This window comes from Gymnodraco acuticeps, unplaced genomic scaffold (genome assembly GCF_902827175.1).
Source record: "Gymnodraco acuticeps unplaced genomic scaffold, fGymAcu1.1, whole genome shotgun sequence".
In the NCBI taxonomy this organism is placed as follows: domain Eukaryota; kingdom Metazoa; phylum Chordata; class Actinopteri; order Perciformes; family Bathydraconidae; genus Gymnodraco; species Gymnodraco acuticeps.
In genome coordinates this window covers 146,222-171,008 of record NW_022992011.1, presented here as the reverse complement: position 1 = coordinate 171,008, position 24,787 = coordinate 146,222, and the positions used below count along the sequence as shown (strand labels likewise).

Genomic DNA, 24,787 nt, shown 5'->3' with positions numbered 1-24,787 from the left:
TCAACTTAATTATACTGATAATTTTCAGCTCAACTATTTTGAGTAATTTCAACTTAATTATACTGATAATTTCATCAGCTCAACTATTTTGAGTAATTGCAACTTATTCATACTGATAATTTTCAGCTCAACTATTTTGAGTAGAATTTACTCACTAAACCCATGTTAAGTGTACTAAAATGGATTATGTAACGTACCTTTTTTCTTTTTTGTACATTCAGATCAATTCTATAGTTTAATTCCTACATACAAAATTAAGTTGAATTTAATCAAACATTTTCAGCCACGCGGAGACCGGGGTTCAATTCCCCGACGGGGAGTGTACGCACTTTTTTGTTGATGTGGTTAACAGCCATGCAGTACAGACATTCAGAAAAAGAATGCCCCTGAATCACCTATAATGGAGAATATTTTGGACAACTGTAAAGACTGTCTGTCGAGACCAGGAGGAACAGGGCGCAAACGCAAAGCAGGACATCTAAAGGAGTGGACGACCGAATGTTGGTGTCCATAAAGGCTTGCCATAGTTTCCTGGTTCTGGCTGTCCATGGAGCACATGAGTAAATTGTTCCTCTTTGCATGCATATTGCCCTGATGAAATCCAAGGGCCCTTATTTCTGTCAGTAGTGAGCGATTGTCTGATGAACAGTCTATCAACAGTCAACAGCTTGTTTGATCCCTTGGAGCTTCAGATTCCCAGGTAGTACTTTCCAGTTTCTCTCATCAACACGGCGTAAGGAACTATGTGAATTTGGGCAACTCATTGTTCACAGGATTTCCTTGCCATTTAATACTGAAATGGATGGCGTTGAATCATGCTCGTTACCCGCCAGATCACCATCAAGAACCAAATGAATACACTACAAAACAAATGCCCCGTGTGAGGCTCGAACTCACGACCTTCAGATTATGAGACTGACGCGCTGCCTACTGCGCCAACGAGGCCCAAAGTCAACATTCCGTTGGGTGACAATGGCAGAGTCCACAATAAGTGGTCAAGTCTGTGGAGACCAGGAGGAACAGGACGTAGACGCAAAGCAGGTCATCTAAAGCAACTTATAAGTGGACATCAGACTCTCCCCATTCTCTTCTGATGACAAAATGTTAAATGAAATGTTGGCGTCCTTAAAGGCTTGTTATAGTTTCCTGGTTCTGGCTGTCTATGGAGCACATGAGTTGATTTGTCCTCGTTCCATCTATATTGCCCTGATGAAATCCAATGGCCCTTATTTCTGTCAGGCTTGCCATAGTTTCCTGGTTCTGGTTGTCCATGGAGCACAAGTAGATTTTTCCTCTTTCCATCCATATTGTCCTGATGAAATCCAAGGGCCCTTATATCTGTCAGTATTGAGCGATTGTCTGATGAACAGTTTGTCAACAGTGAACAGCTTGTTTGATCTCTTGGAGCTTCAGATTCCCAGGTAGTACTTTCCAGTTTCTCTCATCAACACGGCGTAAGGAACTATGTGAATTCGGGCTACTCATTAGAACTTAAAGGAAGTGCATTGGCCGGGAATCGAACCCGGGCCTCCCGCGTGGCAGGCGAGAATTCTACCACTGAACCACCAATGCTTACTTTAAGGTCTTCTTACCACTGAAAATAAAATCAGGGGGAGTTCGATTCCCGGGCGAGCAAGAGCAATTTTTGGAAAGGCCTTTATTCCTGCCAATGTTAATACCTGCCACACTTGAGGAAGGCTGTTGTTTATGTGCTAAATTTTGCATTCAAGATCGGAAGAGAAAATTCACGGATTGCCTTGCCATTTAATACTGAAATGGATGCGTTGAATCATGCACGTTACCCGCCAGATCAGAAATGAATACACTACAAAAGATATGCCCCGTGTGAGGCTCGAACTCACGACCTTCAGATTATGAGACTGACGCGCTGCCTACTGCGCCAACGAGGCCCAAAGCAACATTCCGTTGGGTGACAATGGCGGAGTCCACGCATAAAGGGGTCAAGCCAAGACCTGTTCTAGAGGTCTAAAGGTTGAAACGTCAAACGCAGATGAGCTCACGCAGGGAAGAAAAGTATCGCCCGTAGCATAGAGCAAGAAGGGGAATCAAAGAGTCTGGCTGAAAGAGCAATTTGTTTTCATTTACAAGATTGCATTGGCAAGGAATGGAATTAGCTGGGCGGAGTCAGCAGTGTCAAACATCTCCTCGTTAGTATAGTGGTCAGTATCCCCGCCTGTCACGCGGGAGACCGGGGTTCAATTCCCCGACGGGGAGTTACGCACTTTTTTGTTGATGTGGTTAGCAGCCTGGCAGTACAGACATTCAGAAAAAGAATGCCCCTGAACCACCTATAATGGAGAATATATTTTGGACAACCTGTAAAGACTGTCTGTCGAGACCAGGAGGAACAGGGGCGCAAACGCAGAGCAGGACATTCTAAAGGAACTTATAAGTGGACACCGGAATGTTGGTGTCCATAAAGGCTTGCCATAGTTTCCTTTACTGAAAAAAATTGTTATGTTGAATTTATTTAATTTTATTAAGGTAAGTGGTTGCACGAACAAATGTACTAAATCCAGATATATATTTTTTAAGTTCACTGTACTTATTAGTTTTGAGTAATTTCAACTTATTACTGATAATTTCAGCTCAACTATTTTGAGTAATTTCAACTTAATTATACTGATAATTTTCAGCTCAACTATTTTGAGTAATTTCAACTTAATTATACTGATAATTTTCAGCTCAACTATTTTGAGTAATTTCAACTTAATTATACTGATAATTTTTCAGCTCAACTATTTTGAGTAGAATTTACTCACTAAACCCATGTTAAGTGTACTAAAATGGATTATGTAACGTAACCTTTTTCTTTTTGTACATTCAGATCAATTCTATAGTTTAATTTCCTACATACAAAAATTAAGTTGAATTTAATCAAACATTTTCAGCCACGCGGGAGACCGGGGTTCAATTCCCCGACGGGGAGTGTACGCACTTTTTTGTTGATGTGGTTAACAGCCATTGCAGTACAGACATTTCCAGAAAAAGAATGCCCCTGAACCACCTATAATGGAGAATATTTTTGGACAACTGTAAAGACTGTCCTGTCGAGACCAGGAGGAACAGGGCGCAAACGCGAGGCAGGACATCTAAAGGAAATTATAAGTGGACAACGGAATGTTGGTGTCCATAAAGGCTTGCCATAGTTTCCTTTACTGAAAAAATTGTTATGTTGAATTGACTTAATTTATTAAGGTAAGTGGTTGCACGAAACAAATGTATCTAAATCCAGATATATATTTTTTAAGTTCAACTGTACTTATTAGTTTTGAGTAATTTCAACTTAATTATACTGATAAGTTTCAGCTCAACTATTTTGAGTAATTTCAACTTAATTATACTGATAATTTTCAGCTCAACTATTTTGAGTAATTTCAACTTAATTATACTGATAATTTTCAGCTCAACTATTTTGAGTAATTTCACTTAATTATACTGATAATTTTCAGCTCAACTATTTTGAGTAGAATTTACTCACTAAACCCATGTTAAGTGTACTAAAATGGATTATGTAACGTAACCTTTTTTCTTTTTGTACATTCAGATCAATTCTATAGTTTAATTCCTACATACAAAATTAAGTTGAATTTAATCAAACATTTTCAGCCACGCGGGGAGACCGGGGTTCAATTCCCCGACGGGGAGTGTACGCACTTTTTTGTTGATGTGGTTAACAGCCATGCAGTACAGACATTCAGAAAAAGAATGCCCCTGAACCACCTATAATGGAGAATATATTTGGACAACTGTAAAGACTGTCTGTCGAGACCAGGAGGAACAGGGGGCAAACGCAGAGCAGGACATCTAAAGGAACTTATAAGTGGACAACGGAATGTTGGTGTCCATAAAGGCTTGCCATAGTTTCCTTTACTGAAAAAATTGTTATGTTGAATTTACTTAATTTTATTAAGGTAAGTGGTTGCACGAAACAAATTTATCTAAATCCAGATATATATTTTTTAAGTTCACTGTACTTATTAGTTTTGAGTAATTTCAACTTAATTATACTGATAAGTTTCAGCTCAACTATTTTGAGTAATTTCAACTTAATTATACTGATAATTTTCAGCTCAACTATTTTGAGTAATTTCAACTTAATTATACTGATAATTTTCAGCTCAACTATTTTGAGTAGAATTTACTCACTAAACCCATGTTAAGTGTACTAAAATGGATTATGTAACGTAACCTTTTTCTTCTTTTGTACATTCAGATCAATTCTATAGTTTAATTCCTACATACAAAAATTAAGTTGAATTTAATCAAACATTTTCAGCCACGCGGGAGACCGGGGTTCAATTCCCTGACGGGGAGTGTACGCACTTTTTTGTTGATGTGGTTAACAGCCATGCAGTACAGACATTCAGAAAAATAATGCCCCCTGAACCACCTATAATGGAGAATATATTTTTGGACAACTGTAAAGACTGTCTGTCGAGACCAGGAGGAACAGGGCGCAAACGCAAAGCAGGACATCTAAAGGAACTTATAAGTGGACGACCGAATGTTGGTGTCCATAAAGGCTTGCCATAGTTTCCTTTACTGAAAAAATTGTTATGTTGAATTTACTTAATTTTATTAAGGTAAGTGGTTGCACGAAACAAATGTATCTAAATCCAGATATATATTTTTTAAGTTCACTGTACTTATTAGTTTTGAGTAATTTCAACTTCATTATACTGATAAGTTTCAGCTCAACTATTTTTGAGTAATTTCAACTTAATTATACTGATAATTTTCAGCTCAACTATTTTGAGTAATTTCAACTTAATTATACTGATAATTTTCAGCTCAACTATTTTGAGTAATTTCAACTTAATTATACTGATAATTTTCAGCTCAACTATTTTGAGTAATTGCAACTTATTCATACTGATAATTTTCAGCTCAACTATTTTGAGTAGAATTTACTCACTAAACCCATGTTAAGTGTACTAAAATGGATTATGTAACGTACCTTTTTTCTTTTTGTACATTCAGATCAATTCTATAGTTTAATTCCTACATACAAAATTAAGTTGAATTTAATCAAACATTTTCAGCCACGCGGGAGACCGGGGTTCAATTCCCCGATGGGGAGTGTACGCACTTTTTTGTTGATGTGGTTAACAGCCATGCAGTACAGACATTCAGAAAAAGAATGCCCCTGAATCACCTATAATGGAGAATATATTTTGGACAACTGTAAAGACTGTCTGTCGAGACCAGGAGGAACAGGGCACAAACGCAAAGCAGGACATCTAAAGGAGTGGAGACGACCGAATGTTGGTGTCCATAAGGCTTGCCATAGTTTCCTGGTTCTGGCTGTCCATGGAGCACATGAGTAAATTGTTCCTCTTTGCATGCATATTGCCCTGATGAAATCCAAGGGCCCTTATTTCTGTCATTAGTGAGCGATTGTCTGATGAACAGTCTATCAACAGTCAACAGCTTGTTTGATCCCTTGGAGCTTCAGATTCCCAGGTAGTACTTTCCAGTTTCTCTCATCAACACGGCGTAAGGAACTATGTGAATTTGGGCAACTCATTGTTCACAGGATTTCCTTGCCATTTAATACTGAAATGGATGGCGTTGAATCATGCTCGTTACCCGCCAGATCACCATCAAGAACCAAATGAATACACTACAAAACAAATGCCCCGTGTGAGGCTCGAACTCACGACCTTCAGATTATGAGACTGACGCGCTGCCTACTGCGCCAACGAGGCCCAAAATCAACATTCCGTTGGGTGACAATGGCAGGGTCCACAATAAAGGGGTCAAGTCTGTGGAGACCAGGAGGAACAGGACGTAGACGCAAAGCAGGTCATCTAAAAGCAACTTATAAGTGGACGACAGACTCTCCCCATTCTCTTCTGATGACAAAATGTTAAATGAAATGTTGGTGTCCTTAAAGGCTTGTTATAGTTTCCTGGTTCTGGCTGTCTATGGAGCACATGAGTTTGATTTGTCCTCGTTCCATCTATATTGCCCTGATGAAATCCAATGGCCCTTATTTCTGTCAGGCTTGCCATCGTTTCCTGGTTCTGGTTGTCCATGGAGCACAAGAGTAGATTTTTCCTCTTTCCATCCATATTGTCCTGATGAAATCCTAGGGCCCTTATATCTGTCAGTATTGAGCGATTGTCTGATGAACAGTTTGTCAACAGTCAACAGCTTGTTTGATCTCTTGGAGCTTCAGATTCCCCAGGTAGTACTTTCCAGTTTCTCATCAACACGGCGTAAGGAACTATGTGAATTCGGGCTACTCATTAGAACTTAAAGGAAGTGCATTGGCCGGGAATCGAACCCGGGCCTCCCGCGTGGCAGGCGAGAATTCTACCACTGAACCACCAATGCTTACGTTAAGGTCTTCTTACCACTCTGAAAATAAAATCAGGTGGGAGTTCGATTCCCGGGCGAGGCAAGAGCAATTTTTGGAAAGGGCCTTTATTCCTGCCAATGTTGAATACCTGCCACACTTGAGGAAGGCTGTTGTTTATGTGCTAAAGATTTTGCATTCAAGATCGGAAGAGAAAATTCACAGGATTGCCTTGCCATTTAATACTGAAATGGATAGCGTTGAATCATGCACGTTACCCGCCAGATCAGAAATGAATACACTACAAAGATGTGCCCCGTGTGAGGCTCGAACTCACGACCTTCAGATTATGAGACTGACGCGCTGCCTACTGCGCCAACGAGGCCCAAAAGCAACATTCCGTTGGGTGACAATGGCGGAGTCACGCATAAAGGGGTCAAGCCAAGACCTGTTCTAGAGGTCTAAAGGTTGAAACGTCAAACGCAGATGAGCTCACGCAGGGAAGAAAAGTAATCGCCCGTAGCATAGAGCAAGAAGGGGAATCAAAGAGTCTGGCTGAAAGAGCAATTTGTTTTCATTTACAAGATGTGCATTGGCAAGGAATGGAATTAGCTGGGCGGAGTCAGCAGTGTCAAACATCTCCTCGTTAGTATAGTGGTCAGTATCCCCGCCTGTCACGCGGGAGACCGGGGTTCAATTCCCCGACGGGGAGTAGACGCACTTTTTTGTTGATGTGGTTAGCAGCCTGGCAGTACAGACATTCAGAAAAAGAATGCCCCTGAACCACCTATAATGGAGAATATATTTTGGACAACTGTAAAGACTGTCTGTCGAGACCAGGAGGAACAGGGCGCAAACGCAGAGCAGGACATCTAAAGGAACTTATAAGTGGACAACGGAATGTTGGTGTCCATAAAGGCTTGCCATAGTTTCCTTTACTGAAAAAATTGTTATGTTGAATTTATTTAATTTTATTAAGGTAAGTGGTTGCACGAAACAAATGTATCTAAATCCAGATATATATTTTTTAAGTTCACTGTACTTATTAGTTTTGAGTAATTTCAACTTAATTATACTGATAAGTTTCAGCTCAACTATTTTGAGTAATTTCAACTTAATTATACTGATAATTTTCAGCTCAACTATTTTGAGTAATTTCAACTTAATTATACTGATAATTTTCAGCTCAACTATTTTGAGTAATTTCAACTTAATTATACTGATAATTTTCAGCTCAACTATTTGAGTAGAATTTACTCACTAAACCCATGTTAAGTGTACTAAAATGGATTATGTAACGTAACCTTTTTTTCTTTTTGTACATTCAGATCAATTCTATAGTTTAATTCCTACATACAAAAATTAAGTTGAATTTAATCAAACATTTTCAGCCACGCGGGAGACCGGGGTTCAATTCCCCGACGGGGAGTGTACGCACTTTTTTGTTGATGTGGTTAACAGCCATGCAGTACAGACATTCAGAAAAAGAATGCCCCTGAACCACCTATAATGGAGAATATATTTTTGGACAACTGTAAAGACTGTCTGTCGAGACCAGGAGGAACAGGGCGCAAACGCAGAGCAGGACATCTAAAGGAAATTATAAGTGGACAACGGAATGTTGGTGTCCATAAAGGCTTGCCATAGTTTCCTTTACTGAAAAAATTGTTATGTTGAATTTACTTAATTTTATTAAGGTAAGTGGTTGCACGAAACAAATGTATCTAAATCCAGATATATATTTTTTAAGTTCACTGTACTTATTAGTTTTGAGTAATTTCAACTTAATTATACTGATAAGTTTCAGCTCAACTATTTTGAGTAATTTCAACTTAATTATACTGATAATTTTCAGCTCAACTATTTTGAGTAATTTCAACTTAATTATACTGATAATTTTCAGCTCAACTATTTTGAGTAATTTCAACTTAATTATACTGATAATTTTCAGCTCAACTATTTTGAGTAGAATTTACTCACTAAACCCATGTTAAGTGTACTAAAATGGATTATGTAACGTAACCTTTTTTCTTTTTGTACATTCAGATCAATTCTATAGTTAATTCCTACATACAAAAATTAAGTTGAATTTAATCAAACATTTTCAGCCACGCGGGAGACCGGGGTTCAATTCCCCGACAGGGAGTGTACGCACTTTTTTGTTGATGTGGTTAACAGCCATGCAGTACAGACATTCAGAAAAAGAATGCCCCTGAACCACCTATAATGGAGAATATATTTTTGGACAACTGTAAAGACTGTCTGTCGAGACCAGGAGGAACAGGGCGCAAACGCAGAGCAGGACATCTAAAGGAAATTATAAGTGGACAACGGAATGTTGGTGTCCATAAAGGCTTGCCATAGTTTCCTTTACTGAAAAAATTGTTATGTTGAATTTACTTAATTTTATTAAGGTAAGTGGTTGCACGAAACAAATGTATCTAAATCCAGATATATATTTTTTAAGTTCACTGTACTTATTAGTTTTGAGTAATTTCAACTTAATTATACTGATAAGTTTCAGCTCAACTATTTTGAGTAATTTCAACTTAATTATACTGATAATTTTCAGCTCAACTATTTTGAGTAATTTCAACTTAATTATACTGATAATTTTCAGCTCAACTATTTTGAGTAATTTCAACTTAATTATACTGATAATTTTCAGCTCAACTATTTTGAGTAGAATTTACTCACTAAACCCATGTTAAGTGTACTAAAATGGATTATGTAACGTAACCTTTTTTCTTTTTGTACATTCAGATCAATTCTATAGTTTAATTCCTACATACAAAAATTAAGTTGAATTTAATCAAACATTTTCAGCCACGCGGGAGACCGGGGTTCAATTCCCCGACGGGGAGTGTACGCACTTTTTTGTTGATGTGGTTAACAGCCATGCAGTACAGACATTCAGAAAAAGAATGCCCCTGAACCACCTATAATGGAGAATATATTTTGGACAACTGTAAAGACTGTCTGTCGAGACCAGGAGGAACAGGGGGCAAACGCAGAGCAGGACATCTAAAGGAACTTATAAGTGGACAACGGAATGTTGGTGTCCATAAAGGCTTGCCATAGTTTCCTTTACTGAAAAAATTGTTATGTTGAATTTACTTAATTTTATTAAGGTAAGTGGTTGCACGAAACAAATTTATCTAAATCCAGATATATATTTTTTAAGTTCACTGTACTTATTAGTTTTGAGTAATTTCAACTTAATTATACTGATAAGTTTCAGCTCAACTATTTTGAGTAATTTCAACTTAATTATACTGATAATTTTCAGCTCAACTATTTTGAGTAATTTCAACTTAATTATACTGATAATTTTCAGCTCAACTATTTTGAGTAGAATTTACTCACTAAACCCATGTTAAGTGTACTAAAATGGATTATGTAACGTAACCTTTTTTCTTTTTGTACATTCAGATCAATTCTATAGTTTAATTCCTACATACAAAAATTAAGTTGAATTTAATCAAACATTTTCAGCCACGCGGGAGACCGGGGTTCAATTCCCTGACGGGGAGTGTACGCACTTTTTTGTTGATGTGGTTAACAGCCATGCAGTACAGACATTCAGAAAAATAATGCCCCTGAACCACCTATAATGGAGAATATATTTTTGGACAACTGTAAAGACTGTCTGTCGAGACCAGGAGGAACAGGGCGCAAACGCAAAGCAGGACATCTAAAGGAACTTATAAGTGGACGACCGAATGTTGGTGTCCATAAAGGCTTGCCATAGTTTCCTTTACTGAAAAAATTGTTATGTTGAATTTACTTAATTTTATTAAGGTAAGTGGTTGCACGAAACAAATGTATCTAAATCCAGATATATATTTTTTAAGTTCACTGTACTTATTAGTTTTGAGTAATTTCAACTTCATTATACTGATAAGTTTCAGCTCAACTATTTTTGAGTAATTTCAACTTAATTATACTGATAATTTTCAGCTCAACTATTTTGAGTAATTTCAACTTAATTATACTGATAATTTTCAGCTCAACTATTTTGAGTAATTTCAACTTAATTATACTGATAATTTTCAGCTCAACTATTTTGAGTAATTGCAACTTATTCATACTGATAATTTTCAGCTCAACTATTTTGAGTAGAATTTACTCACTAAACCCATGTTAAGTGTACTAAAATGGATTATGTAACGTAACCTTTTTTCTTTTTGTACATTCAGATCAATTCTATAGTTTAATTCCTACATACAAAAATTAAGTTGAATTTAATCAAACATTTTCAGCCACGCGGGAGACCGGGGTTCAATTCCCCGATGGGGAGTGTACGCACTTTTTTGTTGATGTGGTTAACAGCCATGCAGTACAGACATTCAGAAAAAGAATGCCCCTGAATCACCTATAATGGAGAATATATTTTGGACAACTGTAAAGACTGTCTGTCGAGACCAGGAGGAACAGGGCACAAACGCAAAGCAGGACATCTAAAGGAGTGGACGACCGAATGTTGGTGTCCATAAAGGCTTGCCATAGTTTCCTGGTTCTGGCTGTCCATGGAGCACATGAGTAAATTGTTCCTCTTTGCATGCATATTGCCCTGATGAAATCCAAGGGCCCTTATTTCTGTCATTAGTGAGCGATTGTCTGATGAACAGTCTATCAACAGTCAACAGCTTGTTTGATCCCTTGGAGCTTCAGATTCCCAGGTAGTACTTTCCAGTTTCTCTCATCAACACGGCGTAAGGAACTATGTGAATTTGGGCAACTCATTGTTCACAGGATTTCCTTGCCATTTAATACTGAAATGGATGGCGTTGAATCATGCTCGTTACCCGCCAGATCACCATCAAGAACCAAATGAATACACTACAAAACAAATGCCCCGTGTGAGGCTCGAACTCACGACCTTCAGATTATGAGACTGACGCGCTGCCTACTGCGCCAACGAGGCCCAAAATCAACATTCCGTTGGGTGACAATGGCAGGGTCCACAATAAAGGGGTCAAGTCTGTGGAGACCAGGAGGAACAGGACGTAGACGCAAAGCAGGTCATCTAAAGCAACTTATAAGTGGACGACAGACTCTCCCCATTCTCTTCTGATGACAAAATGTTAAATGAAATGTTGGTGTCCTTAAAGGCTTGTTATAGTTTCCTGGTTCTGGCTGTCTATGGAGCACATGAGTTGATTTGTCCTCGTTCCATCTATATTGCCCTGATGAAATCCAATGGCCCTTATTTCTGTCAGGCTTGCCATCGTTTCCTGGTTCTGGTTGTCCATGGAGCACAAGAGTAGATTTTTCCTCTTTCCATCCATATTGTCCTGATGAAATCCTAGGGCCCTTATATCTGTCAGTATTGAGCGATTGTCTGATGAACAGTTTGTCAACAGTCAACAGCTTGTTTGATCTCTTGGAGCTTCAGATTCCCAGGTAGTACTTTCCAGTTTCTCATCAACACGGCGTAAGGAACTATGTGAATTCGGGCTACTCATTAGAACTTAAAGGAAGTGCATTGGCCGGGAATCGAACCCGGGCCTCCCGCGTGGCAGGCGAGAATTCTACCACTGAACCACCAATGCTTACGTTAAGGTCTTCTTACCACTCTGAAAATAAAATCAGGTGGGAGTTCGATTCCCGGGCGAGGCAAGAGCAATTTTTGGAAAGGGCCTTTATTCCTGCCAATGTTGAATACCTGCCACACTTGAGGAAGGCTGTTGTTTATGTGCTAAAGATTTTGCATTCAAGATCGGAAGAGAAAATTCACAGGATTGCCTTGCCATTTAATACTGAAATGGATAGCGTTGAATCATGCACGTTACCCGCCAGATCAGAAATGAATACACTACAAAAGATATGCCCCGTGTGAGGCTCGAACTCACGACCTTCAGATTATGAGACTGACGCGCTGCCTACTGCGCCAACGAGGCCCAAAAGCAACATTCCGTTGGGTGACAATGGCGGAGTCACGCATAAAGGGGTCAAGCCAAGACCTGTTCTAGAGGTCTAAAGGTTGAAACGTCAAACGCAGATGAGCTCACGCAGGGAAGAAAAGTAATCGCCCGTAGCATAGAGCAAGAAGGGGAATCAAAGAGTCTGGCTGAAAGAGCAATTTGTTTTCATTTACAAGATGTGCATTGGCAAGGAATGGAATTAGCTGGGCGGAGTCAGCAGTGTCAAACATCTCCTCGTTAGTATAGTGGTCAGTATCCCCGCCTGTCACGCGGGGAGACCGGGGTTCAATTCCCCGACGGGGAGTAGACGCACTTTTTTGTTGATGTGGTTAGCAGCCTGGCAGTACAGACATTCAGAAAAAGAATGCCCCTGAACCACCTATAATGGAGAATATATTTTGGACAACTGTAAAGACTGTCTGTCGAGACCAGGAGGAACAGGGCGCAAACGCAGAGCAGGACATCTAAAGGAACTTATAAGTGGACAACGGAATGTTGGTGTCCATAAAGGCTTGCCATAGTTTCCTTTACTGAAAAAATTGTTATGTTGAATTTATTTAATTTTATTAAGGTAAGTGGTTGCACGAAACAAATGTATCTAAATCCAGATATATATTTTTTAAGTTCACTGTACTTATTAGTTTTGAGTAATTTCAACTTAATTATACTGATAAGTTTCAGCTCAACTATTTTGAGTAATTTCAACTTAATTATACTGATAATTTTCAGCTCAACTATTTTGAGTAATTTCAACTTAATTATACTGATAATTTTCAGCTCAACTATTTTGAGTAATTTCAACTTAATTATACTGATAATTTTCAGCTCAACTATTTTGAGTAGAATTTACTCACTAAACCCATGTTAAGTGTACTAAAATGGATTATGTAACGTAACCTTTTTTCTTTTTGTACATTCAGATCAATTCTATAGTTTAATTCCTACATACAAAAATTAAGTTGAATTTAATCAAACATTTTCAGCCACGCGGGAGACCGGGGTTCAATTCCCCGACGGGGAGTGTACGCACTTTTTTGTTGATGTGGTTAACAGCCATGCAGTACAGACATTCAGAAAAAGAATGCCCCTGAACCACCTATAATGGAGAATATATTTTTGGACAACTGTAAAGACTGTCTGTCGAGACCAGGAGGAACAGGGCGCAAACGCAGAGCAGGACATCTAAAGGAAATTATAAGTGGACAACGGAATGTTGGTGTCCATAAAGGCTTGCCATAGTTTCCTTTACTGAAAAAATTGTTATGTTGAATTTACTTAATTTTATTAAGGTAAGTGGTTGCACGAAACAAATGTATCTAAATCCAGATATATATTTTTTAAGTTCACTGTACTTATTAGTTTTGAGTAATTTCAACTTAATTATACTGATAAGTTTCAGCTCAACTATTTTGAGTAATTTCAACTTAATTATACTGATAATTTTCAGCTCAACTATTTTGAGTAATTTCAACTTAATTATACTGATAATTTTCAGCTCAACTATTTTGAGTAATTTCAACTTAATTATACTGATAATTTTCAGCTCAACTATTTTGAGTAGAATTTACTCACTAAACCCATGTTAAGTGTACTAAAATGGATTATGTAACGTAACCTTTTTTCTTTTTGTACATTCAGATCAATTCTATAGTTTAATTCCTACATACAAAAATTAAGTTGAATTTAATCAAACATTTTCAGCCACGCGGGGAGACCGGGGTTCAATTCCCCGACGGGGAGTGTACGCACTTTTTTGTTGATGTGGTTAACAGCCATGCAGTACAGACATTCAGAAAAAGAATGCCCCTGAACCACCTATAATGGAGAATATATTTTTGGACAACTGTAAAGACTGTCTGTCGAGACCAGGAGGAACAGGGCGCAAACGCAGAGCAGGACATCTAAAGGAAATTATAAGTGGACAACGGAATGTTGGTGTCCATAAAGGCTTGCCATAGTTTCCTTTACTGAAAAAATTGTTATGTTGAATTTACTTAATTTTATTAAGGTAAGTGGTTGCACGAAACAAATGTATCTAAATCCAGATATATATTTTTTAAGTTCACTGTACTTATTAGTTTTGAGTAATTTCAACTTAATTATACTGATAAGTTTCAGCTCAACTATTTTGAGTAATTTCAACTTAATTATACTGATAATTTTCAGCTCAACTATTTTGAGTAATTTCAACTTAATTATACTGATAATTTTCAGCTCAACTATTTTGAGTAATTTCAACTTAATTATACTGATAATTTTCAGCTCAACTATTTTGAGTAGAATTTACTCACTAAACCCATGTTAAGTGTACTAAAATGGATTATGTAACGTAACCTTTTTTCTTTTTGTACATTCAGATCAATTCTATAGTTTAATTCCTACATACAAAAATTAAGTTGAATTTAATCAAACATTTTCAGCCACGCGGGAGACCGGGGTTCAATTCCCCGACGGGGAGTGTACGCACTTTTTTGTTGATGTGGTTAACAGCCATGCAGTACAGACATTCAGAAAAAGAATGCCCCTGAACCACCTATAATGGAGAATATATTTTTGGACAACTGTAAAGACTGTCTGTCGAGACCAGGAGGAACAGGGCGCAAACGCAGAGCAGGACATCTAAAGGAAATTATAAGTGGACAACGGAATGTTGGTGTCCATAAAGGCTTGCCATAGTTTCCTTTACTGAAAAAATTGTTATGTTGAATTTACTTAATTTTATTAAGGTAAGTGGTTGCACGAAACAAATGTATCTAAATCCAGATATATATTTTTTAAGTTCACTGTACTTATTAGTTTTGAGTAATTTCAACTTAATTATACTGATAAGTTTCAGCTCAACTATTTTGAGTAATTTCAACTTAATTATACTGATAATTTTCAGCTCAACTATTTTGAGTAATTTCAACTTAATTATACTGATAATTTTCAGCTCAACTATTTTTGAGTAATTTCAACTTAATTATACTGATAATTTTCAGCTCAACTATTTTGAGTAATTGCAACTTATTCATACTGATAATTTTCAGCTCAACTATTTTGAGTAGAATTTACTCACTAAACCCATGTTAAGTGTACTAAAATGGATTATGTAACGTAACCTTTTTTCTTTTTGTACATTCAGATCAATTCTATAGTTTAATTCCTACATACAAAAATTAAGTTCAATTTAATCAAACATTTTCAGCCACGCGGGAGACCGGGGTTCAATTCCCCGATGGGGAGTGTACGCACTTTTTTGTTGATGTGGTTAACAGCCATGCAGTACAGACATTCAGAAAAAGAATGCCCCTGAATCACCTATAATGGAGAATATATTTTGGACAACTGTAAAGACTGTCTGTCGAGACCAGGAGGAACAGGGCACAAACGCAAAGCAGGACATCTAAAGGAGTGGACGACCGAATGTTGGTGTCCATAAAGGCTTGCCATAGTTTCCTGGTTCTGGCTGTCCATGGAGCACATGAGTAAATTGTTCCTCTTTGCATGCATATTGCCCTGATGAAATCCAAGGGCCCTTATTTCTGTCATTAGTGAGCGATTGTCTGATGAACAGTCTATCAACAGTCAACAGCTTGTTTGATCCCTTGGAGCTTCAGATTCCCAGGTAGTACTTTCCAGTTTCTCTCATCAACACGGCGTAAGGAACTATGTGAATTTGGGCAACTCATTGTTCACAGGATTTCCTTGCCATTTAATACTGAAATGGATGGCGTTGAATCATGCTCGTTACCCGCCAGATCACCATCAAGAACCAAATGAATACACTACAAAACAAATGCCCCGTGTGAGGCTCGAACTCACGACCTTCAGATTATGAGACTGACGCGCTGCCTACTGCGCCAACGAGGCCCAAAAGCAACATTCCGTTGGGTGACAATGGCGGAGTCCAGCATAAAGGGGCCAAGCCAAGACCTGTTCTAGAGGTCTAAAGGTCGAAACGTCAAACGCAGATGAGCTCACGTAGGGAAGAAAAGTAATGCTACAACGCGTTGCTGCAGATACACGCTTTACAACATCAGGAAGATACGTCCCCAGCTGACTCAGAAAGCGACTCAGGTTCTGGTCCAGGCTCTCGTCATCTCACGCCTAGACTACTGCAACTCCCTCCTGGCTGGTCTACCTGCATGTGCCATCCGACCTCTGCAGCTCATCCAGAATGCAGCGGCTCGTCTGGTCTTCAACCTTCCTAAATGTTCCCACACCACTCCGCTCCTCCGCTCCCTTCACTGGCTTCCGGTAACTGCTAGAATCCACTTCAAGACACTGGTACTAGCTTACCATGCTGCGAATGGATCTGGCCCTTCCTACATCCAGGACATGGTTAAACCGTACACCCCAGCGCGTGCACTACGCTCTGCATCAGCCAAACGACTCGCTGCGCCCTCGCTGCGAGGGGGACCCAAGTTCCCATCGGCGAAAACACGTGGGTTTGCTGTCCTGGCTCCAGGATGGTGGAATGAGCTCCCCATTGACATCAGGACGGCAGATAGCTTGCACATCTTCCGGCGCAAACTGAAAACTCATCTCTTTCGACTCCACTTCGAGCGTTAGAACTATTAACGAAGCACTTTTATACTAATAAAGGGCTGGCTTATCTAAAGCCAGTGGAGTAGCACTTGAAATGTTTGGCTCTATGAAACCTGATATACTTATATGATTCTGTTTTCTTCAAGGTTGTGTCTTCCTGGTCGAATGTACTTATTGTAAGTCGCTTTGGATAAAAGCGTCAGCTAAATGCAATGTAATGTAATCGCCCGTAGCATAGAGCAAGAAGGGGAATCAAAGAGTCTGGCTGAAAGAGCAATTTGTTTTCATTTACAAGATGTGCATTGGCAAGGAATGGAATTAGCTGGGCGGAGTCAGCAGTGTCAAACATCTCCTCGTTAGTATAGTGGTCAGCAGGGGCGTTGCCTGGACCTGGAAACATTCGGGGCTTAGCCCACAGTGGCGGCACTACAGTCAAATTTTCTACTGCAAGACTCCCCACACGCACATACACAATTGCGCCATCTAGTGTCACAAACGTGTGCCTGCATTAGCTTTGTTATGGCAATAGATTGTGGGAGATTCTCATAGCACGTGAGGATCTCTTGAGGGTAAGGTGCCTGTATTATATCGGTGGACAAAATGTATGTTTTTATTTTATAAGGACAATAACGTACTGTTGTGTTTGTTTAGTTTAATTTTAATTGTTTAATGCTCACAGTCACAGCAACATGTTTTTTGTGTGATTGGCTATTTGCAGTGGCGAGCCGTGCACTTATACCTAGGCCCTCTGACCCCCACCCCCTTCCCTCGAGTTATTATGTCATAAAGTCCGCGATAATAACACCCACCCATTTAGAAGGAAGATATGATTGGTCAATTGTACTGACATTTGACATTACTCTCTCGTTTTAGTTACTATAGCTGGCCCTCTGTGAATTCTAGCTGGACGTCCAACAGCTCCTGTCTTCACACTCACAGAGAGGAGCTTCTTTCATTTAACCCTTCACATTCCAACAGAAACTGAACAGGCAGATTCGAAGGATTTATTTCTTTGGAAATGTTATTTTAAATACAATTAAATCAAGTTGGTAAAAGTAATGAAAAATATAACTAAAATGTTTTTAAATATTATTTTGTAGAATATCTTAGGCCCTCACAGAGTTTTTTTAAGTTTAATGTTTCACATCGCTTGTGAAAAATATACTATCACTATACGATCACTGATATTTTGTTGTTGACTGGACACTTCTTTTTTAAAAGAGATAGCATGTGAGGATCTCTTAAGCAATGAAGCTCACATGTCCTTTTTATATGCTGTCAATTGAAATGTTGGAAAGTAATCACCAACTGTGAGTGATCTGTTGCCGAGGGGATAATACACCGGAGTTACATAAGCAGAGGTAAATTACTATTTTGGGGGAAACTCCCCAAGGAAGATTTTTTTTAAATATTGAAGTTAAAAGCATCAATCTGATGCACTTTGAGAGCAACATTAAGAGATCTATGGATACATTTCTCAACACCCATATGTAAAAAAAATCAAAGAATCAGAATCAGAAAGGGGTTTAATATTTAAAAACACTTGATTTTCAAGTCACTTTCTGCTTCCTTCCTCACTTGCCATTTCCCCTCATCACTTGCTTCCGTCATCACTTGCTTCCTTCATCACTTTCTGCTTCCTTCCTCACTTGCCGTTTCCCCTCATCACTTGCTTCTGTCATCACTTGCTTCCTTCATCACTTTCTGCTTCCTTCCTCACTTGCCGTTTCCCCTCATCACTTTCTTCCGTCATCACTTGCTTCCTTCATCACTTTCTGCTTCCTTCCTCACTTGCCGTTTCCCCTCATCACTTGCTTCTGTCATCACTTGCTTCCTTCATCACTTTCTGCTTCCTTCCTCACTTGCCGTTTCCCCTCATCACTTGCTTCCGTCATCACTTGCTTCCTTCATCACTTTCTGCTTCCTTCCTCACTTGCCGTTTCCCCTCATCACTTGCTTCTGTCATCACTTGCTTCCTTCATCACTTTCTGCTTCCTTCCTCACTTGCCGTTTCCCCTCATCACTTGCTTCCGTCATCACTTGCTTCCTTCATCACTTTCTGCTTCCTTCCTCACTTGCCGTTTCCCCTCATCACTTGCTTCTGTCATCACTTGCTTCCTTCATCACTTTCTGCTTCCTTCCTCACTTGCCGTTTCCCCTCATCACTTGCTTCAGTCATCACTTGCTTCCTTCATCACTTTCTGCTTCCTTCCTCACTTGCCGTTTCCCCTCATCACTTGCTTCCGTCATCACTTGCTTCCTTCATCACTTTCTGCTTCCTTCCTCACTTGCCGTTTCCCCTCATCACTTGCTTCTGTCATCACTTGCTTCCTTCATCACTTTCTGCTTCCTTCCTCACTTGCCGTTTCCCCTCATCACTTGCTTCCGTCATCACTTGCTTCCTTCATCACTTTCTGCTTCCTTCCTCACTTGCCGTTTCCCCTCATCACTTGCTTCTGTCATCACTTGCTTCCTTCATCACTTTCTGCTTCCTTCCTCACTTGCCGTTTCCCCTCATCACTTGCTTCTGTCATCACTTGCTTACTTCATCACTTTCTGCTTCCTTCCTCACTTGCCGTTTCCCTCATCACTTGCTTCCGTCATCACTTGCTTCCTTCATCACTTTCTGCTTCCTTCCTCACTTGCCGTTTCCCCTCATCACTTGCTTCTGTCATCACTTGCTTCCTTCATCACTTTCTGCTTCCTTCCTCACTTGCCGTTTCCCCTCATCACTTGCTTCTGTCATCACTTGCTTCCGTCATCACTTGCTTCCTTAATCACTTTCTGCTTCCTTCCTCACTTGCCGTTTCCCCTCATCACTTTCTTCCGTCATCACTTGCTTCCTTCATCACTTTCTGCTTCCTTCCTCACTTGCCGTTTCCCCTCATCACTTGCTTCTGTCATCACTTGCTTCCTTCATCACTTTCTGCTTCCTTCCTCACTTGCCGTTTCCCCTCATCACTTGCTTCCGTCATCACTTTCTGCTTCCTTCCTCACTTGCCGTTTCCCCTCATCACTTTCTTCCGTCATCACTTGCTTCCTTCATCACTTTCTGCTTCCTTCCTCACTTGCCGTTTCCCCTCATCACTTGCTTCCGTCATCACTTTCTGCTTCCTTCCTCACTTGCCGTTTCCCCTCATCACTTTCTTCCGTCATCACTTGCTTCCTTCATCACTTTCTGCTTCCTTCCTCACTTGCCGTTTCCCCTCATCACTTGCTTCCTTCATCACATTACCTTTCATTTGCTTCGTTTTTCTCCCCATCATCACTCGCTGTCTTCAGACTCTTTATTGTTTTGTAGGTGGAAGTGTTAGGCTGAATCGCCTTGGTTTGACATTCGCAAATTGGTCGATGACCTCTCCATGGGCCACATTAGCCAAGACCTCCTTCTCAATGGAAATGATGGCCAAATGACTAAGCCTCACCTGGCCCATTGTACTTCTCAGCCAAGTGTGTAGCCTTCGCAGGGCACTGAAGGACCTTTCACAACTGCAGCTGGTGACTGGGATTGTCAAAGCAGCTTGGAAGATGGCCTTAAGAGAGGGGAACATATCCTCATCCAAAAGGGAAAATACACTTTGGATACTTGGCATGTCTTTCTCTATCCTGGCAAGGTATTGTCTTGCAACAACAACCTCTTCAGTTTGTAAGTGGATGCTGTAATGTTGTGCAAGATTTTTGAGTGCCTCTTCATTCAGGAAATTCTCAGAAGCAGGGTGACATGCCTGTATGCCGATTAATATTTTTTCCCCAACTCCAGAAAACCTGTTTTGAAGCTCCTCCAGCATTCTGTCGAGAACTGGAAAGAAGATTCTCCCTCTCAAGTCATCTCCTGTTGTCAGGTCTGACCTTGCTCCACATGATGCCTCAACTACAAAGTCTTCCATGTTTCTTCGCTTCTTCCTCTGTGTCACAGTTTCGGGAATATCCAGATCATTGCACAGGGCCTTGGTCTTGTCATAGACCTCATGTGCTTTCTCGTCACTTCGGTAACTTTTCAGTGTGTTCTCAACTGCTGTTTTGTAATTTACTGCCTGCACCAAGTCAAGTGTTTCTTTCTGCAGGTATTTGTGCAGGCCCTGAGTGGTTGAGAGCAGTGTCTGGAACAGGACAAGCATGTATATGGTACTGAATTTGCAAAGCTTGCTTTCCAGTCCCTTTGCCAGAGGGGCTGGAAGGCTCCCTAAAGTCTGGATCAAAGCAGGGAGGTTTTTTAGGATTGCATTCACCGACTCAATTTGACATGCCCAGCGAGTGTGTGACAGCTGAACAAGTTGTTTGTCCCCTACCTCTAGCTGTTTCTGAAATGTTTCCAATCTCTGATGGTGGACAAGAGATGTGGAGAAGAAAGAGTAGAGACACTCCAGGAGATCAAAGAAGTCACGTGCCTCTGGGATGGCTTTGCAAGTGGCGCAAAGGACAAGATTGAGTTCATGGGCTAAGCAGTGAACATAAAGTGCTTCTGGATGCTTCTCTCTAAACCGAGCTTGTACACCTCTCACTTTTCCACTCATAACAGCAGCACCATCATAACTCTGGGCAACACATTTAAGATGTCCTATTCCATGTTTGTCAAGTAGCTGCTCTATTGTGTCAGTGATGGTTTTAGCATCAAATGCTGCAAGCTGAGAAAGTCCAAGGAACCTTTCTTTCACTGAGCCTTGTGGACTTACATATCGCACACACAATGCAAGCTGCTCTGTGTGATTATCTCTTGCTTCATCCACCATTACCGAGTACATTTTTGCCTCTTTGATCTCAGATATTATCCTTGCCATTATAACGTTGGCGGTGCTTTCAATCATCTCATTCTGTGATGAGGGTGAGAGGTAGGTCACACATGAAGGTGGCTTATAGGTTTGCAGAAAAGGATCAAAGTTTTCAAGAAGCTTCATGCATTCCATAAAATTACCCATATTATCACTCTCTGCTGCTTCGTTGTGCCCTCTGAAAGCAATCCCTTGCTTCCCAAGAAAGGCTGTCACTGCTGCTATGCGTTTCAGATACTCCCTACGTTCCTGAATCTCACTGACATTTGCAGCATGTAGCTGCTGTGTGATGTCCCCGTGGACCTGGGTGGCTTTAAAGCTCTTCCAGAGAATAATTAAGGCCTTGTGTACGTTTGACTTTTCATGTTCTCGAAAATAATCCAATGAACGCTTCCAGTTTGTGTATCCTGAGGCGGTGAGGGTGTCCCTTTGATCCCTTGACTGCTTTGGTTTGCCATATATTCTACAACTAAAGCAGAATGCTGCATTGGCAGTTGTAGAATATTCAAGCCATTTAAAAGTATCAAACCAACTTGGTTGAAATGATCTTTTTTGCTGGCCAAACATGCCGGATGGAAAGCAGTGATGTCTCACTTGCCTTGGCCCTGTATCTGCAGTCCCTAAATCAGTTCCCCAGTTACCCATTGACTCTTGTCTGTTCTGATGTTCCTGTTCATTGTTGTTCTTATCTGTTGTATCTCCTTCTTGTGTGTCCCTTTCTCCTGTTCTCATTTCTTCATCCTCTACTCTGTTTGGCTCATCTGTGATGACTGTGTAGGTAAAGACAAACAAGTATTTTAAGTCAATCAGTTTCCAGCTCTGTCAAATAAATGAATTTCAAGATACACAAATGTGTCTTCATTAAAATGAGTGTCACCACACTGTCACAAAATGTAATACTAACCAATTGAAAATAGTTAAATTTACATTGGAAACCTCTTGTAGATATCACTAAGAGTAGTTATCTGCCAATAGGACAGAATCATTCCTATACAAATGTAGTTTGAGTAATTCACATCCATATATTTCAGTGCTACATTGATGCTTAGCTAAGCTAACTATGAAACACTTTAACTGACAGGACTCAGGAATCAGGATCAACTGTACTACTGTAAAGTAGCTTCTAGCTTCATGTCGAACACTGACAGTAAGTCAACATTTCCCAGAGAGCTTTCTTTGAAATCACCAGGTAACGCTAAAAAACACAACATTTAGATTGTATGACAAAGTGTTTATTTAATCTGGCTAGCTATAGCTACTTGCTAACGGTTTAGCTTACCCGCGCGATTCAAAGTAACGTCAACGTAGCTGTATGTTATGCTTTGCTTACATGTTCGCATAACTTGTAAGTTTACTGACAGGTACATACCTTGTTCACCTGGCTCAGGTGGTGGCTCTGGGGTTGTTGTGTGAGCCACCACTTGAGAATTGCCGTCTTTTTTATTAAAAAAACTTCTAATGTCCATCTTCAGAATCTCCGCGTCCGGGGCTGACAGTTTAAAGTGTAAACATTGTCACAGAGGAGAGGTACGTACCTGTCAGCCAATAAAACACGTTTATTTCCATGCAACTCTCTGATTGGTCTGGTGGCGTCGTCTTGCCTCTGTGTTGCATTCACTCAACATGGGAAATTACAATTCTGCCGTCCGTCCTATAGGTAAAGTAGGTTAATGTATTATATTATTGAGGGAGAATTTGTCCGGGGCTAAAGAAAAAACATCCGGGGCTAAAGCCCCGGATGCCTACCCCAGGCGACGCCCATGGTGGTCAGTATCCCCGCCTGTCACGCGGGGGTAAGCCGTGTATGGAGAGGCGAAGTCACGCCCATCTACTTCCGGACCATGGGACCCCGGAAGCGAAAAATTTACATTGAATTCAATGGAGAGAGAACACGTATCTTTTGATCCCGTTTGAATTGTGCCACGAACTACACATATGATGTTTGTCAATCTTAAACAATCATTTCCGTGTCAAAAAAGTCACATTTTGTCGTAAAACTGCTGAAATATAAGACTATGAAAAATACGCTACTACAAAGACTACAAATCCCAAATCCCATTCTGGGTCGCGTAAGTGATGTCACAGGCATGCTCGGTGATTTATAATAAGACTCGTAATTAAAGCGAAGAAGAAGAAGATCTCATAACTGATTTATTCCCTCCAATAAATTATAGATCGCTAAAAATAAATTCACTTTTACAAGATGCCTGTGTGCTTTGTACCAGGTTGTAGTCATAAAAGTGATCATACCACTTGCTCGTTCTATCTCTTCCCGTCTGATGAAAGGACCAGGAGTCGCTGGATCAGACATATCAGGTAATATCATAGGTAATATACATGTTGTGCATGGAACATAGTCAAGTTAGCTACCTAGCTAGTAGCGACGAGTAGCGAGCACGTTAGTTAGCATTACATTACTTAGCCTTGTCATTTGTAGTAGCCTTACCATGAAGTTATTATTTTATTACATGAAGTAAACCAAAATGTTAAACAGTAACCAAACATGATGGTAAGTATTTCGTGAAACTTTTGAAGAGTAGCCTACTGCGCCCTCCACCGGGTGCTAAGGAAGCAGTTCAGGGAGAGTCGAAGGCAGGCATGGAGCTTTGCATGACATTCTTCTGGACGTGTTTCATTGTGATGACAATCTGTTTGTTGGAAAGACAGTCGTTCTGTGCTTATTGAGAGAAAATTGTTAGAAGAGATAATTATTCAAAGTGTTGTTACTTTAAAGTGTTGTTACTTTAAACTAAGTGTTGTTACTGACCTTTTTCTCTTTTATTTTCTTTACCTCACCTGTAACTGCTGAGACGTTGAGGAACATGCACACTGACCTGCTCTGGCAACCTGATTTCCACTGTACGTAATAGTATTTGGTTATGATATATTATTTATATACATCAAAGGCACAATGCACCCCCCAGAGACACACATGTATTGAGTGTGATATTTTGCATAGGTCATGTGAAATCATCTTTACATACTAGAAAACTGTAGGAGCGGCAACTTGTTTTGAAATTGAATTTTTAATATCCGATAATAAAGTTGATCTGTTTTCTTTATTCTTCTCTCTTCCCAGCTCCATCACCATTCTCTGTTCCTGCAGGTCCTGCTTGCTAATCAATGCTCGTATTTTTTTACACAATTACAAATAAAGTCATTGTATTGTATGACATGAAGTTGTGCTTCATTCGGAGTCAATAATAAATTCATTCTGCCTTCAACTGCGCAATGAT

At 39.9% G+C, this 24,787-nt stretch overlaps 13 non-coding genes across 13 annotated transcripts; 3 read left to right on the top strand and 10 right to left on the bottom strand.

Annotated features, from left to right (window-relative positions):
- Positions 1–872: 872 nt before the first annotated feature.
- On the bottom strand, positions 873–945 carry trnam-cau. Its single transcript has one exon. It is a non-coding gene; the product is annotated as a tRNA-Met (tRNA).
- A 556-nt stretch (positions 946–1,501) lies between these two features.
- On the bottom strand, positions 1,502–1,572 carry trnag-gcc. Its single transcript has one exon. It is a non-coding gene; the product is annotated as a tRNA-Gly (tRNA).
- Positions 1,573–1,837: 265 nt separating this feature from the next.
- Positions 1,838–1,910, bottom strand: trnam-cau. Its single transcript has one exon. It is a non-coding gene; the product is annotated as a tRNA-Met (tRNA).
- A 253-nt stretch (positions 1,911–2,163) lies between these two features.
- On the top strand, positions 2,164–2,235 carry trnad-guc. The gene has a single exon. It is a non-coding gene; the product is annotated as a tRNA-Asp (tRNA).
- Positions 2,236–5,659: 3,424 nt separating this feature from the next.
- Positions 5,660–5,732, bottom strand: trnam-cau. Its single transcript has one exon. It is a non-coding gene; the product is annotated as a tRNA-Met (tRNA).
- A 560-nt stretch (positions 5,733–6,292) lies between these two features.
- trnag-gcc lies at positions 6,293–6,363 on the bottom strand. The gene has a single exon. It is a non-coding gene; the product is annotated as a tRNA-Gly (tRNA).
- Positions 6,364–6,637: 274 nt separating this feature from the next.
- Positions 6,638–6,710, bottom strand: trnam-cau. Its single transcript has one exon. It is a non-coding gene; the product is annotated as a tRNA-Met (tRNA).
- A 255-nt stretch (positions 6,711–6,965) lies between these two features.
- On the top strand, positions 6,966–7,037 carry trnad-guc. Its single transcript has one exon. It is a non-coding gene; the product is annotated as a tRNA-Asp (tRNA).
- Positions 7,038–11,179: 4,142 nt separating this feature from the next.
- trnam-cau lies at positions 11,180–11,252 on the bottom strand. The gene has a single exon. It is a non-coding gene; the product is annotated as a tRNA-Met (tRNA).
- A 557-nt stretch (positions 11,253–11,809) lies between these two features.
- On the bottom strand, positions 11,810–11,880 carry trnag-gcc. The gene has a single exon. It is a non-coding gene; the product is annotated as a tRNA-Gly (tRNA).
- Positions 11,881–12,155: 275 nt separating this feature from the next.
- trnam-cau lies at positions 12,156–12,228 on the bottom strand. The gene has a single exon. It is a non-coding gene; the product is annotated as a tRNA-Met (tRNA).
- A 255-nt stretch (positions 12,229–12,483) lies between these two features.
- On the top strand, positions 12,484–12,556 carry trnad-guc. Its single transcript has one exon. It is a non-coding gene; the product is annotated as a tRNA-Asp (tRNA).
- A 3,475-nt stretch (positions 12,557–16,031) lies between these two features.
- trnam-cau lies at positions 16,032–16,104 on the bottom strand. The gene has a single exon. It is a non-coding gene; the product is annotated as a tRNA-Met (tRNA).
- Positions 16,105–24,787: the final 8,683 nt, after the last annotated feature.